Below are 14934 nucleotides of genomic sequence, written 5' to 3'. Positions count from 1 at the left end.
CTGTATGAACATGTAAATATCTACACCGCCATCTGTATGAACATGGAAATATCTTCACCGCTAACTGTATGAACATGGAAATATCTACACCGCTATCTGTGTGAACATAGAAATATCTACACCGATATCTGTATGAACATGGAAATATCTACACCGGTATCTGTATGAACATGGAAATATCTACACCGCTATCTGTACGAACATGGAAATATCTACATCGCTATCTGTATGAACATGCAAATATCTACACAGCTATCTGTATATCAATGGAAATATCTACAATGCTATCTCTGTAAACATGGAAATAACTATACTGCTATCTGTATAAACATGGAAATATCTACACCGCCACCTGTATGAACATGGAAATATCTACACTGCCATCCATACGAACATGGAAATATCTACACCGCCATCTGTATGAACATGTAAATATCTGCACGGCAATCTGTATTAACATGGAAATATCTACACCGCTATCTGTATGAACATGGAAATATCTACACCGCTATCTGTATGAACATGGAAATATCTACACCGCTATCCATATGAACATGGAAATATCTACACCGCCATCTGTATGAACATGGAAATACCTACACCGCCATCTGTATGAACATGTAAATATCTACACTGCCATCTGTAAGAACATGGAAATATCTACACTGCTAACTGTATGAACATGGAAATATCTACACCGCCATCTCTATGAACATGGAAATATCTAAACCGCCATTTGTATGAACATGGAAATACCTACACCGCCATCTGTATGAACATGGAAATATCTTCACCGCCATTTGTATGAACATGGATATATGTACACCGGCATCTGGATGAACATGGAAATATCTACAGCGTAATCTGCATGAACATGGAAACATCTACACAGCTATCTGAATATACATGGAAATATCTACACAGATTTCTCTATAAATATGGAAATAACTACATCACTATCTCTATAAACTTCGAAATATCTACACCGCCATCTGTATGAACATGGAAATATCTACACCGCCATCTGTACGATCATGGACGTATCTACACCGCAATCTGTATTAAGATGGAAATATCTACACCGCTATCTGTATAAACATGGAAATATCTGCCCAACTATCTGTATCAACATGGAAATATCTACACCGCCATCTCTACGAACATGGAAATATCTACACAGCCATCTGTATGAACATGGAAATATCTTCACCGCCATCTGTATGAACATGGATGTATCTACACCGGAATCTGGATGAACATGGAAATAACTACACCGCTATCTGCATGAACATGGAAATATCTAAACAGCTATCTGAATATACATGGAAATATCTACACAGATTTCTATATAATTATAGAAATAACTACAGCGCTATCTCTATAAACTTCGAAATATCAACACCGCCATCTCTATGAACATGGAAAAATCTACACCACCATCTGTATAAACATGGAAATATCTATACCGCCATCTGCATAAACATGGAAATATCTACACCAACATCTGTATAAAAATGGAAATATCTATACCACTATCTGCATAAACATGGAAATATCTACACCGCCATCTGTATTAAGATGGAAATATCTACACCGCTATGTGTATAAACATGGAAATATCTGCACCACTATCTGTATTAACATGGAAATATCCGCACCGCTTTCTGTATAAACATGGAAATATCTACACCGGTATCTGGATAAACATGGAAATATCCACACCGCTATCTGTGTAAACATGGAAATGTCTACACCGCTATCTGTGTAAACATGGAAATATCTACACCGCCATCTGTGTAAACGTGAAAATATCTACACTGCCATCTCTATAAACATGGAAATATCTACACCGCCATCTGTATGAACATGGAAATATCTACACCGCCATCTCTATAAACATGGAAATATCTACACCGCTATCTGTATGAACTTGGAAATGTCTACACTGCTATGTGTATAAAATGGGAATTATCAACACCGCTATCTCTATCAACATGGAAATATCTACACCGCTTACTGTATGAACATGGAAATATCCGTACCGCTATCTGTATGAAGATGTAAATATCTACACCATTATCTCTATGAACATGGAAATATCTACACCGCTATCTGTATGAACATGGAAAGATCTACACAGCTATCTGCATATACATGGAAATATCTACACAGATTTCTCTATAAATATGGAAATAACTACAGCGCTATCTCTATAAACTTCGAAATATCTACACCGCCATCTGTATGAACATGGAAATATCTACACCGCCATCTGTACGAACATGGACATATCTACACCGCCATCTGTAATAAGATGGAAATATCTACACCGCTATCTGTATAAACATGGAAATATCTCCACCACTATCTGTATAAACATGGAAATAACCGCACCGCTATCTGTATGAACATGGAAATATCTACACCGCTATCTGCATAAACATGGAAATATCCACACCGCTATCTGTGTAAACATGGAAATATCTACACGGCCATCTGTGTAAACATGAAAATATCTACACCGCCATCTCCATAAACATGGAAATATCTACACCGCCATCTGTACGAACATGGAAATATCTACACCGCTATCTGTATGTACATGGAAATATCTACACCGCTAGGTGTATGAACATGCAAATATCTACACAGCTATCTGCATATCAATGGAAATATCTACACTGCTATCTCTATAAACATGGAAATATCTACAGTGCTATCTGTATAAACATGGAAATATCTACACCGCCATATGTATGAACATGGAAATATCTACACCCCTAACTGTATGAACATGGAAATACCTACACCGCTATCTGTATGAACATGGAAATATCTACACCGTTATCTGAATGAACATGGAAATATCTACACCGCTATCTGTTTGAAGATGGAAATATCTACACAGCTATCTGTATATCAATGGAAATACCTACACCGCCATTTTTATGAACATGGAAATATCTACACCGCCATCAGTATGAACATGGAAATATCTACACCGCCATCTCTATAAACGTGGAAATATCTACACGGCTATCTGTATGAACTTGGAAATATCTACACTGCTCTCGGTATAAAATTGAAATTATCTACACCACTATATCTATACACATGGAAATATCTACACTGCTATCTGTATAAATGGAAAATATCTACACCGCTATCTGTATAAACATGGAAATATCTTCACCGCAATCTGTATAAACATGGAAATATCTACAACGCTGTCTCCATAAACTCGGAAATAACTACAACACTGTCTCTATAAAGATGGAAATATCAAGACTGCAATCTCTATAAACATGGAAATATCTACACCACCATCTGTATAAACATGGAAATATCTATACCGCTATCTGCATAAACATGGAAATATCTACACCGCCATCTCTATGAACATGGAAATATCTACACTGCCATCTGCATGAACATGGAAATATCTACACCGCCATCTGTACGAACATGTAAATATCTACACCGCCATCTGTATGAACATGGAAATATCTACACCACTAACTGTATGAACATGCAAATATCTACACAGCTATCTGTATATCAATGAAAATATCTACACTGCTATCTCTATAAACATGGAAATAACTACACTGCTATCTGTATAAACATGGAAATATCTACACCGCCATATGTATGAACATGGAAATATCTATATTGCCATCCGTACGAACATGGAAATATCTACACCGCCATCTGTATGAACATGGAAATATCTACACTGCCATCTGTATGAACATGGAAATATCTACACCGCTAACTGTATGAACAGGGAAATATCCTCACCGCTAGCTGTATGAACATGGAAATATCTACACCGCTCTCTGTACGAACATGGAAATATCTACACCGCAATCTGTATGGACATGGAAATATCAACACCGCTATGTGTATGAACATGCAAATATCTACACAGCTATCTGTATATAAGTGGAAATATCTACACTGCTATCTCTATAAACATGGAAATATCTACACTGCTATCTGTATAAACATGGAAATATCTACACCGCTATCCGTATGAACATGTAAATACCTACACCGCCATCTGTATGAACATGGAAATGTCTACACCGCCATCTGTATGAACATGTAAATATCTACACTGCCATCTGTAAGAACATGGAAATATCTACACTGCTAACTGTATGAACATGGAAATATCTACACCGCTACCTGTATGAACATGGAAATATCTACACCGCTATCTGTATAAACATGGAAATATCTACACCGCTATCTGTATGAACATGCAAATATCTACACAGCTATCTGTATATCAACGGAAATATCTACACTGCTATCTCTATAAGCATGGAAATAACTACACTGCTATCTGTATAAACATGGAAATATCTACACCGCCATTTGTATGAACATGGAAATATCTACACCGCCATCTCTATGAACATGGAAATACCTACACCGCCATTTGTATGAACATGGAAATATCTACACTGCCATCTCTATGAACATGGAAATATCTACACCGCCATCTCTATAAACGTGGAAATATCTACACCGCTATCTTTATGAACTTGGAAATATCTACACTGCTCTCGGTATAAATTGAAATTGTCTACACCACTATCTCTATAAACATGGAAATATCTACACTGCTATCTGTATAAACATGGAAATATCTACACCGCTATCTGTATAAACATGGAAATATCTTCACCGCTATCTGTATAAACATGGAAATATCTACAACGCTGTCACTATAAACTTGGAAATAACTACACCACTATCTCTGTAAACATGGAAATATCTAGACCGCCATCTCTATAAACATGGAAATATCTACACCACCATCTGTATAAACATGGAAATATCTATACCGCTATCTGCATAAACATGGAAATATCTACACTGCCATCTCTATGAACCTGGAAATATCTACACCGCCATCTGTACGAACATGGAAATATCTACACCGCCATCTGTATGAACATGTAAATATCTACACCGCCATCTGTATGAACATGGAAATATCTTCACCGCTAACTGTATGAACATGGAAATATATACACCGCTATCTGTGTGAACATAGAAATATCTACACCGTTATCTGAATGAACATGGAAATATCTACAACGGTATCTGTATGAACATGGAAATATCTACACAGCTATCTATATATCAATGGAAATATCTACACTGCTATCTCTATAAACATGGAAATAACTACACTGCTATCTGTATAAACATGGAAATATCTACACCGCCATCTCTATGAACATGGAAATATCTACACCGCCATTTGTATGAACATGGAAATATCTACACTGCCATCTCTATGAACATGGAAATACCTACACCGCCATTTGTATGAACATGGAAATATCTACACCGTCATCTGCATGAACATGGAAATATCTACACCGCCATCTCTATAAACGTGGAAATATCTACACCGCTATCTGTATGAACTTGGAAATATCTTCACTGCTCTCGGTATAAATTGAAATTGTCTACACCACTATCTCTATAAACATGGAAATATCTACACTGCTAACTGTATAAACATGGAAATATCTACACCGCTATCTGTATAAACATGGAAATATCTTCACCGCTATCTGTATAAACATGGAAATATCTACAACACTGTCTCCATAAACTTGGAAATAACTACACCACTATCTCTGTAAACATGGAAATATCTAGACCGCCATCTCTATAAACATGGAAATATCTACACCACAATCTGTATAAACATGGAAATATCTATACCGGTATCTGCATAAACATTGAAATACCTACACTGCCATCTCTATGAACCTGGAAATATCTACACCGCCATCTGTACGAACATGGAAATATCTACACCGCCATCTGTATGAACATGGAAATATCTACACCGCTAACTGTGTGAACATGGAAATATCTACACCGCTATCTGTATGAACATGGAAATATCTACACCGCTATCTGTATATCAATGGAAATATCTACACTGCTATCTCTATAAACATGGAAATATCTACACCGCTATCTGTATGAACTTGGAAATACCTACACTGATCTCTGTATTAAATTGAAATTATCTACACCACTATCTCTATAAACATGGAAATATCTACACTGCTATCTGTATAAACATGGAAATATCTACACCGCTATCTGTATAAACATGGAAATATCTTCACCGCTATCTGTATAAACATGGAATTATCTACAACGCTGTCTCTATAAACTTGGAAATAACTACACCACTATCTCTGTGAACATGGAAATATCTAGACCGCCATTTCTATAAACATGGAAATATCTACACCACCATCTGTATAAACATGGAAATATCTATACCGCTATCTGCATAAACAAGGAAATATCTACACCGCCATCTCTATGAACATGGAAATATCTACACCGCCATCTGTACGAACATGGAAATATCTATACCGCCATCTGTATGAACATGTAAATATCTACACCGCCATCTGTATGAACATGGAAATATCTTCACCGCTAACTGTATGAACATGGAAATATCTACACCGCTATCTGTGTGAACATAGAAATATCTACACCGTTATCTGTATGAACATGGAAATATCTACACCGGTATCTGTATGAACATGGAAATATCTACACAGCTATCTGTACGAACATGGAAATATCTACACCGCTATCTGTATGAACATGCAAATATCTACACAGCAATCTGTATATCAATGGAAATATCTACAATGCTATCTCTGTAAACATGGAAATATCTATACTGCTATCTCTATAAACATGGAAATATCTACACCGCCACCTGTATGAACATGGAAATATCTACACTGCCATCAGTACGAACATGGAAATATCTACACCGCCATCTGTATGAACATGTAAATATCTGCACCGCCATCTGTATTAACATGGAAATATCTAAACCGCTATCTTTATTAACATGGAAATATCTAAACCGCTATCCGTATGAACATGGAAATACCTACACCGCCATCTGTATGAACATGGAAATATCTACACCGCCATCTGTACGAACATGGAAATATCTACACCGCTATCTGTATGAACATGGAAATATCTACACCGCTATCTGTATATCAATGGAAATATCTACACTGCTATCTCTATAAACATGGAAATATCTACACCGCTATCTGTATGAACTTGGAAATACCTACACTGATCTCTGTATTAAATTGAAATTATCTACACCACTATCTCTATAAACATGGAAATATCTACACTGCTATCTGTATAAACATGGAAATATCTACACCGCTATCTGTATAAACATGGAAATATCTTCACCGCTATCTGTATAAACATGGAATTATCTACAACGCTGTCTCTATAAACTTGGAAATAACTACACCACTATCTCTGTGAACATGGAAATATCTAGACCGCCATTTCTATAAACATGGAAATATCTACACCACCATCTGTATAAACATGGAAATATCTATACCGCTATCTGCATAAACAAGGAAATATCTACACCGCCATCTCTATGAACATGGAAATATCTACACCGCCATCTGTACGAACATGGAAATATCTATACCGCCATCTGTATGAACATGTAAATATCTACACCGGTATCTGTATGAACATGGAAATATCTTCACCGCTAACTGTATGAACATGGAAATATCTACACCGCTATCTGTGTGAACATAGAAATATCTACACCGTTATCTGTATGAACATGGAAATATCTACACCGGTATCTGTATGAACATGGAAATATCTACACAGCTATCTGTACGAACATGGAAATATCTACACCGCTATCTGTATGAACATGCAAATATCTACACAGCAATCTGTATATCAATGGAAATATCTACAATGCTATCTCTGTAAACATGGAAATATCTATACTGCTATCTCTATAAACATGGAAATATCTACACCGCCACCTGTATGAACATGGAAATACCTACACTGCCATCCGTACGAACATGGAAATATCTACACCGCCATCTGTATGAACATGTAAATATCTGCACCGCCATCTGTATTAACATGGAAATATCTAAACCGCTATCTTTATTAACATGGAAATATCTAAACCGCTATCCGTATGAACATGGAAATACCTACACCGCCATCTGTATGAACATGGAAATATCTACACCGCCATCTGTATGAACATGTAAATATCTACACTGCCATCTGTAAGAACATGGAAATATCTACACTGCTAACTGTATGAACATGGAAATATCTACACCGTTATCTGTATGAACATGGAAATATCTACACCGCTATCTGTATAAACATGGAAATATCTACACCGCTATCTGTATGAACATGCAAATATCTACACAGCTATCTGTATATCAATGGAAATATCTACACTGCTATCTCTATAAAAATGGAAATAACTACACTGCTATCTGTATAAACATGGAAATATCTACACCGCCATCTCTATGAACATGGAAATATCTACACCGCCATTTGTATGAACATGGAAATATCTACACTGCCATCTCTATGAACATGGAAATTCCTACACCGCCATTTGTATGAACATGGAAAAATCTACACCGCCATCTGCATGAACATGGAAATATCTACACCGCCATCTCTATAAACGTGGAAATATCTACACCGCTATCTGTATGAACTTGGAAATATCTTCACTGCTCTCGGTATAAATTGAAATTGTCTACACCACTATCTCTATAAACATGGAAATATCTAAACTGCTAACTGTATAAACATGGAAATATCTACACCGCTATCTGTATAAACATGGAAATATCTTCACCGCTATCTGTATAAACATGGAAATATCTACAACACTGTCTCTATAAACTTGGAAATAACTACACCACTATCTCTGTAAACATGGAAATATCTAGACCGCCATCTCTATAAACATGGAAATATCTACACCACAATCTGTATAAACATGGAAATATCTATACCGGTATCTGCATAAACATTGAAATATCTACACTGCCATCTCTATGAACCTGGAAATATCTACACCGCCATCTGTATGAACATGGAAATATCTACACCGCCATCTGTATGAAGATGTAAATATCTACACCGCCATCTGTATGAACATGGAAATATCTACACCGCTAACTGTATGAACATGGAAATATATACACCGCTATCTGTATGAACATGGAAATATCTACACCGCTATCTGTACGAACATGGAAATATCTACACCGCTATCTGTATGAACATGCAAATACCTACACAGCTATCTGTATATCAATGGAAATATCCACACTGCTATCTGTGTAAACATGGAAATAACTACACTGCTATCTGTATAAACATGGAAATATCTACACCGCCACCTATATGAACATGGAAATATATACACTGCCATCCGTACGAACATGGAAATATCTACACCGCCATCTGTATGAACATGTAAATATCTACACCGCCATCTGTATGAACATGGAAATATCTACACCGCTAACTGTATGAACATGGAAATATCTACACCGCCATCTGTATGAACATGGAAATATCTACACCGCCATCTGTATGAACATGTAAATATCTACACCGCCATCTGTATGAACATGGAATTATCTACACCGCTAACTGTGTGAACATGGAAATATCTACACCGCTATCTGTATGAACATGGAAATATCTACACCGCTATCTGTATATCAATGGAAATATCTACACTGCTATCTTTACAAACATGGAAATAACTACACTGCTATCTGTATAAACATGGAAACATCTACACCGCCATCTCTATGAACATGGAAATATCTACACCGCCATTTGTATGAACATGGAAATATCTACACCGCTAACTGTATGAACATGGAAATATCTACACCGTCATCTGTAAGAACATGGAAATATCTACACCACTATCTGTATGAACATGGAAATATCTACACCGCTCTCTGTATGAATATGGAAATATCTACACCGCTATCTGTATGAACATTGAAATATCTACACCGCTATGTGTAGGAACATTCAAATATCTACACAGCTATCTATATATCAATGGAAATATCTACACTGCTATCTCTATAAACATGGAAATATCTACACTGCTATCTGTATAAACATGGAAATATCTACACCGCCATTTGTATGAACATGGAAATATCTACACCGCTAACTGTACGAATATGTAAATATCTACACCGCTATGTGAATAAACATGGAAATACCTACACGGCTATCTGTATGAAGATGCAAATATCTACACAGCTATCTGTATATCAATGGAAATATCTACACTGCTATCTCTATAAACATGGTAATAACTACACTGCTATCTGTATAAACATGGAAATATCTACACCGTCATCTCTATGAACATGGAAATATCTTCACCGACATTTGTATGAACACGGAAATATCCACACCGCTATCTGTGTAAACATGGAAATGTCTACACCGCTATCTGTGTAAAAATGGAAATATCTACACCGCCATCTGTGTAAACATGAAAATATCTACACCGCCATCCCTATAAACGTGGAAATATCTACACTGCCATCTGTATGAACATGGAAATATCTACACCGCCATCTCTATAAACGTGGAAATATCTACACCGCTATCTGTATGAACATGGAAATATCTACACCGCCATCTGTACGAACATGGAAATATCTATACCGCCATCTGTATGAACATGGAAATATCTACACCGACATCTGTATGAACATGGAAATATCTTCACCGCCATCTGTATGAACATGGATATATCTACACCGGCATCTGGATGAACATGGAAATATCTACACCGCCACCTGTATGAACATGGAAATATCTACACTGCCATCCGTACGAACATGGAAATATCTACACTGCCATCTGTATGAACACGTAAATATCTGCACCGCTATCTGTATGAACATGGAAATATCTACACCGCTCACTGTATGAACATGGAAATATCTACACCGCTATCTGTATGAACATGGAAATATCTACACCGCTATCTATATGAACATGGAAATATCTACACCGCCATCTCTATGAACATGGAAATATCTACACCGCCATTTGTATGAACATGGAAATATCTACACCGCCATCTCTATGAACATGGAAATACCTACACCGTCATTTGTATGAACATGGAAATATCTACACCGCCGTCTGCATGAACATGGAAATATCTACACCGCCATCTCTATAAACGTGGAAATATCTACACCGCTATCTGTATGAACTTGGAAATATCTACACTGCTCTCGGTATAAATTGAAATTGTCTACACCACTATCTCTATAAACATGGAAATATCTACACTGCTATCTGTATAAACATGGAAATATCTACACCGCTATCTGTATAAACATGGAAATATCTTCACCGCTATCTGTATAAACATGGAAATATCTACAACGCTGTCTCTATAAACTTGGAAATAACTACACCACTATCTCTGTAAACATGGAAATATCTAGACCGCCATCTCTATAAACATGGAAATATCTACACCACCATCTGTATAAACATGGAAATATCTATACCGCTATCTGCATAAACATGGAAATATCTACACTGCCATCTCTATGAACATGGAAATATCTACACCGCCATCTGTACGAACATGGAAATATCTACACCGCCATCTGTATGAACATGGAAATATCTACACCGCTAACTGTATGAACATGGAAATATCTACACCGCTATATGTATGAACATGGAAATATCTACACCGCTATCTGTACGAACATGGAAATATCCACACCGCTATCTGTATGAATATGTAAATACCTACACAGCTATCTGTATATCAATGGAAATATCCACACTGCTATCTCTATAAACATGGAAATAACTACGCTACTATCTGTATAAACATGGAAATATCTACACCGCCATGTCTATGAACATGGAAATATTTACACCGCCATTTGTATGAACATGGAAATATGTACACCGCCATCTCTATGAACCTGGAAATACCTACACCGCCATTTGCATGAACATGGAAATATCAACACCGCCATCTGCATGAACACGGAAATATCTACACCGCCATCTCTATAAACGTGGAAATATCTACACCGCTATCTGTATGAACTTGGAAATATCTAAACTGCTCTCGGTATAAATTGAAATTGTCTACACCAGTATCTCTATAAACATGGAAATATCTACACTGCTATCTCTGTAAACATGGTAATAACTACACTGCTAACTGTATAAACATGGAAATATCTACACCGTCATCTCTATGAACATGGAAATATCTACACCTACATTTGTATGAACATGGAAATATCCACACCGCTATCTGTGTAAACATGGAAATGTCTACACCGCTATCTGTGTAAACATGGAAATATCGACACCGTCATCTGTGTAAACATGAAAATATCTACACCGCCATCCCTATACACGTGGAAATATCTACACTGCCATCTGTATGAACATGGAAATATCTACACCGCCATCTCTATAAATGTGGAAATATCTACACGGCTATCTGTATGAACTTGGAAATACCTACACTGATCTCTGTATTCAATTGAAATTATCTGCACCACAATCTCTATAAACATGGAAATATCTACACTGCTATCTGTATAAACATGGAAATATCTACACCGCTATCTGTATAAACATGGAAATATCTTCACCGCTATCTGTATAAACATGGAATTATCTACAACGCTGTCTCTATAAACTTGGAAATAACTACACCACTATCTCTGTGAACATGGAAATATCTTGACCGCCATCTCTATAAACATGGAAATATCTACACCACCATCTGTATGAACTTGGAAATATCTACACCGCCATCTCTATGAACATGGAAATATCTACACCGCCACTGGTATGAACATGGAAATATCTACACCGCTAACTGTATGAACATGGAAATATCTACACCACCATCTGTATGAACATGGAAATATCTACACCGCTCTCTGAACGAATATGGAAATATCTACACCGCTATCTGTATGAACATTGAAATATCTACACCGCTATGTGTAGGAACATGCAAATATCTACACAGCTATCTGTATATCAATGGAAATATCTACACTGCTATCTCTATAAACATGGAAATATCTACACTGCTATCTGTATAAACATGGAAATATCTACACCGCCATTTGTATGAACATGGAAATATCTACACCGCTAACTGTACGAATATGGAGATATCTACACCGCTACCTGAATAAACATGGAAATACCTACACGGCTATCTGTATGAACATGCAAATATCTACACAGCTATCTGTATATCAAGGGAAATATCTACACTGCTATCTCTATAAACATGGAAATAACTACACTGCTATCTGTATAAACATGGAAATATCTACACCGCCATCTCTATGAACATGGAAATATCTACACCGCCATTTGTATGAACATGGAAATATCTACACCGCCATCTCTATGAACATGGAAATACCTACACTGCCATTTGTATAAACATGGAAATATCTACACCGCCATCTGCATGACCATGGAAATATCTACACCGCCATCTCTATAAACGTGGAAATATCTACACCGCTATCTGTATGAACTTGGAAATATCTACACTGCTCTCGGTATAAATTGAAATTATCTACACCACTATCTCTATAAACATGGAAATGTCTACACTGCTATCTGTATGAACATGGAAATATCTACACTGCTATCTGTATAAACATGGAAATATCTTCACCGCTATCTGTATAAACATGGAAATATCTACAACGCTGTCTCTATAAACTTGGAAATAACTACACCACTATCTCTGTAAACATGGAAATATCTAGACCACCATCTCTATAAAGATGGAAATATCTACACCACCATCTGTATAAACATGGAAATATCTATACCGCTATCTGCTTAAACATGGAAATATCTACACCGCCATCTCTACGAACATGGAAATATCTACACCGCCATCTGTATGAACATTTAAATATCTACACCGCCATCTCTATGAACATGGAAATATCTACACCGCTAACCGTATGAACATGGAAATATCTACACCGCCATCTGTATGAACATGGAAATATCTACACCGCCATCTGTATGAACATGGAAATATCTACACCGCCATCTGTATGAACATGTAAATATCTACACTGCCATCTGTATGAACATGGAAATATCTACACCGCCATCTGTATGAACATGTAAATATCTACACCGCCATCTGTATGAACATGGAAATATCTACACCGCTAACTGTATGAACATGGAAATATCTACACCGCTATTGGTATGAACATGGAAATAACTACACCGCTATCTGTATGAACATGGAAATATCTGCACCGCCATCTGTATGAACATGGAAATATCTACACCGCCGTCTGTATGAACATGTAAATATCTACACCGCCATATGTATGAACATGTAATTGTCTGCACCACCATCTGTATGAACATGGAAATATCTACACCGCTAACTGTAAGAACATGGAAATATCTACACCGCTATCTGTATGAACATGGAAATATCTACACCGCTATCTGTATGAACATGGAAATATCTACACCGCCATCTGTATGAACATGGAAATATCTACACCGCCATCTGTATGAACATGTAAATATCTACACTGCCATCTGTAAGAACATGGAAATATCTACACCGCTAACTGTATGAACATGGAAATAACTACACCGCTATCTATATGAACATGGAAATATCTACACCGCTATCTGTATAAACATGGAAATATGTACTCCGCTATCTGTATGAACATGCAAATATCTACACAGCTTTCTGTATATCAATGGAAATATCTACACTGCTATCTCTATAAACATGGAAATAACTCCACTGCTATCTGAATAAACATGGAAATATCTACACCGCCATCTCTATGAACATGGAAATATCTACACCGCCATCTGTACAAACATGGAAATATCTATACCGCCATCTGTATGAACATGTAAATATCTACACCGCCATCTGTATGAACATGGAAATATCTTCACCGC

The sequence above is a fragment of the Gorilla gorilla genome, chromosome X, assembly GCF_029281585.2.
Source record: "Gorilla gorilla gorilla isolate KB3781 chromosome X, NHGRI_mGorGor1-v2.1_pri, whole genome shotgun sequence".
Taxonomy (NCBI): domain Eukaryota; kingdom Metazoa; phylum Chordata; class Mammalia; order Primates; family Hominidae; genus Gorilla; species Gorilla gorilla.
Note: the sequence above shows the minus strand (reverse complement) of the source record.